An 8,143-nucleotide genomic window follows, 5' to 3' on the forward strand; every position below is an offset into this window, starting at 1 on the left:
GACTCTTCCAATAAGGAGAGAGGGAGTTACAACTTCACAGACCTGAAACAAAATTTACCACCACACTCATCACTTCCTGAATCAGAGCTGTTTCAGTCTCCCTCTGTTACACACCTTTGCAATGCCACTCCAAGGCGTATACCCCAAAGAATTGAAAACAGGTTGTCTTAGTCTCTTCAGGCTGCTATAACCGAATACCATAGACTTGGTGGCTTACAAATAACAGAAACTTAATTTCTCACAGTTCTGGACCCTGAAGTCCTTTGTGGTCTCACAAAGCTGCAATTAAGGTGCACACCAGAGCTGTCTCATCTGAATGCTCGACTGGGGAATCATCTGCTTCCAAGTTCACCTAACTTCTTGTTGGTGGGACTCAGCTTCTCGTTGATGGCTGTTCCACCGAGGACTGCTGCCTCTTGCTGGCTGTTGCTGATGTCCCTTGTTGGAGGTCACCTCCAGTGCCATGCCAAACACCTCTCCCCAGCACTGAAGCTTATCTGCCGTTGTTCCCCGAAAATAAGACCTAACCAGAAAATAAGCCCTAGCATGATTTTTCAGCATGACATCCCCTGAACGTAAGTCCTAATGCATCTTTTGGAGAAAAAATTAATATAAGACCCGGTCTTATTTTCGGGGAACCATGGTAATCAAAGTCAGCAGGAGATGGAGTCAGATAGTAAGAGGCAGTGACCATCTTTAGGATCCTGATAACGAAAGCGACACCCCCTCAATGTGGCTTAGAAGCAAAGTACATGAGGAGAGGGCATAACAAGGCCACGAAGCTCAGGAGGTGGAATCAGTGGGGACCGTGTTAGAAGCTGCCTGTCCCACTGGACAAGTCAGCATGCATTTCAGAACACTAGGGATTAAAGATTTTCAAACTTTCAGAGAGAAAAAACAGGCATGAACATCAGCGGGGTGCAAATTCTCAGGAGCAACATCAGGAGCTGGAAGACGGTGGCGCCAGGCTGTATGTGGGTGACACTCAGATTTTTCAAAATTAAAAATTATGTATTGTGAGGGCTCCATGGACGGGTGGTGGAACTGACGAAAAACAACAATTACCACACACAAACTTACGGTTACTTTCAGAAAGGAAGTTACAGTCATGGAGTAGCCAATTCCTTAACTTCGGTGGTGGGCACGTAATAGTGGATCTGTTATTATCTTTTGACTTTTACCTACGTGTGTGACATCCCATGGCCGGGACGGTATGCAGGTCAGTTGAGAGGAGAGCAGCCCAAAGTGGACAGTGTCCTGGCTCGTGGCTGCGGGAGGGGGCGGGGGGAAGCATCGCTGAGGATCCACTGCTGGGCTAGGTGTTTCAGGAGATGAGGAAAGGGGGCTTGCAGAAATCAGGGCACTGCGCAGAGGAGCCTTACCCAACCCTACTGTCTGCCTTTAATGAGCCCTCCATCTTCTAGCTTCTGGTCCCGGTGCTGGAAATTCTCCCTAAGACCTGTAGGGGGCAGCAAGTCGCCGGCTTGCCAGCGTCCACCCCTCTCAGCCTTCTGGTCACTTCTGTTTATCACCATCAATTCAGATGAAATTGTTTGTGTCTTTGCCTACTTAAAAAAATAAAGTATCATCGCTCACAGATTATATTAGTGTCTTAGTATTTCTTTATTATGTCTTATGCGCTTCTTTTCATAAATTCATTGCAGAAAATGGAGATAATCAGAGGAGACTTACAAATCATCCACAATGGTCACCAGTGAGAGTCTGGCATGATTGTCAGTTCGGAGCATATAATTCTAATCAAATTTCAGACAACGTGGAGTGGGATTGTACATTTGTAACCCTGCAATGTTGTGGGCATCTTTTTGAGTCAAGTTTCCTAGGCTCCTAACAGGGTAGCTCACTTTGGTTCACATTTCGGTGCTGCACCAGCGTCGTCTGGGGGGAGGTGTGAGCCCCAACTCTCTCCTGGAACCGCTCAGCTCAGCACTCTTGACTCTCACTTAGCCTTGTCCAGACTGCCCAGCTGTCATGTGGAATATTCGAGCTGGGGTTCTCTGTGGTGGAGTCTTCCATTCTGGGGTTGTTGGCCTTCCAAGAGGATGTCCGCGCCTTGAGATGATGAGTCTGTTTGGGGTACTACCTGGAAGGGAGCTAAAGAGAACGAGACTGGTCCAGAGAACTGATACAGCTCAGCCTGGTCTCCAAGGAGAATGTGCTTGGGGGCTGTCGTGGAGTGCATGGCAGCCCCCCCGAAGCTACGCCTACACCCTGACCCCCTGAAACCTGGGGGTCACTGACCTACTTTGAAAAAGGGTCTTTGCAGATGTAATTAGGGAAGGATCTTGAGATGAGCTCATCCTGAGTTATCTGGGTGGGCCCTAAATCTGATGACAAGTGTCCTTATACAAGAAAGGCAGAGAGCTGAGACCGAGAAGAGGAGAAGGCCATGTGAAGACAGAGGCAGAGACTGCAGTGATGCGGCCACAAACCAAGAAACGCTGGAAGCCCCCAGAAGCTGGACGAGGCAGGAAGGATCCTTCCCTAGACACTGTGAGGGAGCACAGCCCTGCTGACACCTTGACTTCAGATTTCCAGCCTCCAGAACTGCGGAAGAATCAATTTCTGTTGTTTAAAGCGATTTGTTGCAGGGGCCCTAGGAAACTAATGCAGGGTCTAATCAGAGACACAAAGGGGCTTCCCTGGGAGAAGGAGGGTGCTTGGCTTTGGTGCCAGGGACCATCCCTGCTTCCTGGACTGACCCCTTCACTGCACAGATGGGGGGTGGGTTCCTCTGGCCTAAGATTGTTTAGTGAGTTTGTGCAAGAAGCAGAACTCACACTCCTTGCAGGCTGCCTTGATTCCAGGCAGGAGCTGCGGCCACCACATGCAGGTACCAGGATGATTCGGGGAAAAAAGGACCTTATGTGCAAGAATGCCTTGATGTGACCAGTTAGAGCTGGATTGGGCCATCATTAGAACAAGGTAGAAAGAATAGTCTGGATCCTGACCGTGTCACCTCCGGAAACTCAGGCTCAGGTTCAGGAGGACCTGCCATGGCCAGGAGACCAAGATAGGTACGTGTGGGCACACCACAGACGCTACTTATCCCTGAGGAATGGCTGGGAATGGGGGTGGGGGAGGGGCCATGGAGCCGGAGGCTGGGCTCCCAGTGGCCGTGGGATAAACGGCGCCATCTCCCTGGACTGCACATCAGTGCCACACAGACAGGACGGTGACAGCCACTTCCAAGGAAGCTGGCTTCTATACCCAAGCGCCCAGTTTGTTTCTTGTTTTCTTTTCCATTAAAGAATGCAGTGTGATAGACTCTACACGTAACATCGTATTTATACAATTTTACCATTTATAAGTGTATAATAGGTGTCCTTAAATGCATTCAGTGTTGTATAACCATCACCGCTCTCTGTATCCACATTTTTCATTTCCCCCCGACATAAACTCCCTGCTCTTTAAACACTAACTCCCCATCCACCTCCCCCAGCCCCTGGGAACCTTTTTTCCACTTTCTGTCTCTGTGGATTTGTCTATTCTAGGGACCTTGTCTAAAGTGGAATCATGCAGTATTTGTCCTCTGTCTGGCTTCCTGAAATGTAGCCTTTGAATGATGGAATTAACTATAAAGGGTGGTGTTGCTAGGTCCCCTGGCAGCCCCCACTGATCACCAGGCCTGGGTTTCCTGCCTTCCTCCCTGTGGTCTGTTTCCATGGGGCAGCCTAGGCTGGGCCTCCTCCCCTGCAGAGAAGCCCTTCCCCCTGCTCCGGCCCCAGCCCACATTCCTGCCTTGTGGCTAATTGGAACTGATTGGGTTCCAGGCAGTTCAGGAAGTACCCCCTCAGCAATGGCAGAGACCCCCGATGTTTGAAGATTAGTTCAATGAACCTCCGACCCTGAACAATGTAGAGCATTTGCCTGCACTGTAAGCATGGCCTCTGCGGACCCGGGACTTAGACCTGGGCGCCCTTCCTGCAGGCCCACCTCAGACGTGTGTGCAAATGCTGCTTCCAGCTCATCTCCATCACCAGGGATCCAGGCCAGTGTTCATCTTTCCTCTTCCTCTGGGGTTCTCTTTCCCCCTCCCAGGGCTGAGTTGCAAGGTTCTGGTGGGAAACCTATGGGAAAGAGTCATTTAGGTTTCCTCTCACTTTTAACATTTCAGCAAAATAAGGCTCCTTGAGAATGCTGCCTTTTCCCGGCCAGTAGTCTCTCTGTACAGCAATGGCCCCCTTATCCATGGTTTCGTATTCCGAGGTTTCAGATACCCCTGGTCAACTGCAGTCGGAAAAGAATAAATGGGAAATTCCAGAAATAATTCATGTTTTCAATTGCACACCATTCTGAGTGGCATGATGAAATCTTGTGCCATCCTGCTCATGTCTCACCTGGGAAATGAGTCATCTCTTTGTCCAGTCTCCACGCTGTATATGCTTCCCACCCTTGAGTCACTTAGTAGCTGCCTCGGTTATCAGATCGACCTGTAAATGTTATGTTTATGGGAAAAGGGACTTTGCAGACATGATTACGTGAGGATCTTGAGATGATGGGGAGGTTATCCTGGATTTGCAGGTGGGTCCTAAAAGTCATTCCAGTGTCTTCATGAGAGGGAAGCAGAAGGCAGGTTCACACAGAAGTAGTAAATGTGACAATGGAAGCAAGCGGTTGGAGTGATGCAGGAAGGGGCCATGCCCCAAGGAACTCAGGCAGCCTCAGACACTGGGAAAGGCAAGGACACGGAACCCCCCTGGGGCCTCCAGAAACAACCAGACCTGCTGACACGGGGACTTCAGCCCAGTGACACTCTGGAACTGTAAAAGAATACATTTGTGTTGTTTTGAAGCCAGTGCTTTGGTGGTAATTTGTTACAGCAACCACAGGAAACTAATACAGACTGCTTTTGCAGCAGTTTCTTTCATAGAACAATCTATCGCCTATCTTTCCAGGTCAGCATATGTGACTCCTTTGCTTTTATTGTCAGCTGCCTGATATCTCATTGTGTGGAAGTTACGTTATTTATTTGGCCATTCTCTTGATGGACATTTCAGGCGTCTCCAAGGCTAAGATGTCACCCCGCCCAACATCTAAAAGTGTTTCATCCCAGCGTGGTGCGTGAGCATTCATTAACTGCATTTGGTTTCTCTTCCTCTTTGTGATTGATTAAAAATGACTCATGTGTGTTCTGATGCAAAGGGCCTTATCCGCCCCCCACCCCACGCCCGCTCCCTCCCAGACCTCGGCCTGGGATCCATTCCCAAACAGCTCACTCAGCAGATGCTTGATGATTTCAGAAGGCAGAAGGGTCGCGGGTCACGTCCATCAGCTCTCTGCGGAGCCCCCTAGGACCGCGCCCGCCCTGTTGTCGAGCAAAGCCCAGTCGGGAGCGTTGCCAACATTATGACCACACGGGTTTCCATTTTACTGTCTCTTCCATCACTTCTGCAGTGGGTCAGCTCAACTTACAAACTAAACACATATTTTCCTGTCGGCACCACACTTTCCCCTGAAGAGCTGGAAGCCTGTGGCCTCTGGGTCCAGAGCTGACCTGGCTGTGGGCCAGCAATTCGTGTAGTCACACAGCGGTATCTGGTATCCGCACCAGCCTCCCAGAGCTGCCTCGAGAGACATGGGGACATGAGGCTGTTAGAAACATCGTCCATAGAGTGCTGTCAGGGACAAACAGGATGGGAAACGGAAATGTGGAGTTCCAAGGGGGACCCAGGCAGTGGCTGAGCAAAAGCACTTTGCAATTATTCTGCAATTACAAAGCAGAATATTTCGTAAAGATTTCTGAAGACATTTTATGCAATACGACTTGAGAAATGACATGGTATCCCATGAATAGAGAGACAAACCTTTATATGCTGTTCTTTCTAAAGGCCTATGATCCAGTCGCTGGAGGGAAGACACACTGGGGAGAAGTTACTTGGGGTGCACCCCGGGCTTCTTCTAAGCTTTTTCCTGTAATTTTTCTTTACCCCACCCTCAATGTCTTTACATCTCACACGTCCCCGTGTCTCATTTGACAGCGAGGCATCAGTCGAGCCATGAGCCCTGGAGACTAAAGAACCTATTTCCAAATAAGATTACATTCCCAGGTTCCAGGGCCGTGATTAGGACTTGGACATATTTTTTGGGGGGGACACACTTCAGCTCACTACTGAAGCCAGGCTGTTTTTCACCCTCAATTTTAACAGCACTTAGTTTTTTACTGACAAAATTTTCGTAACAGCAAATTAATCGCAATGTTATAAAACAGATCATTTGTGGATTATTAATGGTAAAGAAGAGATTGTTTTTCTTAGAGACTTAATTCTTAATAGGAGGATTGTACACTTAAATTGGGAACTTAGTTATACTGTTCTGGCATAGTTAACAGTCAGCAGATGACTTAAATTGTGATATGAAATGCAAAATTTAGTGTGTACTTTAATACCAATAAAGGATTTAAAAAAAAATTTAAAGATGTTCACAGTTTAGTGTGAATTAAACTGTTCACTGTTTTAGAGTGAAAAACAGTGCCTTGTTTATCTCTTTTTTTGTGTGTGTGTGTGAGAAGATTTAAGTTGGGGCAAGTTTTTTGCCTGGTGCTCAGTCCCAAGGCTGCCATTTTGGGGCACCCCTGCAAATGCAGAGGGGCTGCCAGCCAATGTCTCACCAGGAAGGAACAGGCCACGCAAAGGCTGCTGAGTGCAAGGGCAGAAGGAAGGCTTGTGGCTTGGGGATGTGCGTGAGGGAGAGTGGGGGGCAGTGAGATCTTGGCTGTCACTTGGCACCCAGTGTCCTGAGGACCAGGGATAGCCGTCGTCCTTGCTCCAGGCAGTGATGAGAAAAAAATAACAGGATTCATACCTAGTACATGGTGTTCACTCTGTGAAGGCCAACCGTTATTGTTATTTATGCTGTTGTCATTGTTGTTAGTCTTTCTCACATCAGGGACTTTGGGGCCCTTCCCTATCCTCAGCAGAACCACTGTTGGTTTCCTCCACCAAGTTAGGGAGGCTGTGAAGAGTGCCGCTAGAATGAACCTCAAAAACATCATGCAGAGTGAAAGAAGCCAGTCCCCAAAGCCCACACGACGCATGAGCCCATCTATGTGAAATGTCCAGAACGGACAGATCCATAGAGACAGAAAGGGGATTGGTGGTTGCCAGGGGTTGTGAGGGGAATGGAGAGTGATTGCTCTTGGGGATGGGGTCTCCATTTGGGGGGTGATGGAAATGTTCTAGAATTAGGTTATTATGATGGGTGCATAACTCTATAAATAGACTAAAAACTGTTGAATTATACACTTTTAGTGGTTCAACTTGATGGGAAGTAAATGATATCTTGATAAAGCTGTGAAAAAAAAGAGTGCCATGACAGAGAAAGAAGCGGGCAAGGCCTGGGGTCTGCCCTCTGGGCTGGACGCCCAGGAGACAAGGCCAGAGATGGGCTGGGGAAGGCGGGAGTGAGCCCACCTGGCTCACAGGGCAGGGGGAGGCCAAGTGCCCCTGGTGGGGTGGGAGCCTAGGGAGCCAGGAGGGAGCGGGAGCCTTGGGAGCGGGAAGGTTTGCACGAAGGAGCAATGAATTGTCTCCTGCAAAGCAGCCCTGTGGAAGGCAGTGCCTCCTGCTCCCCAACTGCTTGGCCCTGTGCCACACCTGGGAGGCCCCCACCTGCACTATGGGAAGAGGTGACCTGCATGGACGATCAACTACACCCTGGGGCTGCTTTACCTCCTGGCTTCTGGTCCCCACTGATGTGAGTCCTTCAGTCAGAGTTTCCAGAACTCACCTGTTAGAACTGATTTTCCTAAATATTGTGAGTGGCTGAGGGCTGGGCCACCTGGTCCATCTTTGAGCACCTGGTTCACCTACTGGGTGGTGTCCATAGACACGGGATAAGAGAAGAAGGGTAGGAAGCAGTTGCCTCACCTGTGGGTTGCCTAAACCTGTACACCTTACCCAGAGTTCTGAGTATACCTGCCCACCTCACCTGGGGACTGTCTACACCTGCCCACCATACCCAGGATCTGTCTATACCTGTTTATCTCACCGGGTCTGTGTACATCGGACCACCTCACCCAGAGGCTATCTATACCTGTCTACCTCACCTGGAAGCTATACCTGTATACCTTACCCGAGGAGTGTCTACATACGTCCACCTCTCTTGGGGGCTGTCCACACCTATC

Source organism: Rhinolophus sinicus, chromosome 15 (assembly GCF_057876585.1).
Source record: "Rhinolophus sinicus isolate RSI-liver-muscle chromosome 15, RSI-T2T, whole genome shotgun sequence".
In the NCBI taxonomy this organism is placed as follows: domain Eukaryota; kingdom Metazoa; phylum Chordata; class Mammalia; order Chiroptera; family Rhinolophidae; genus Rhinolophus; species Rhinolophus sinicus.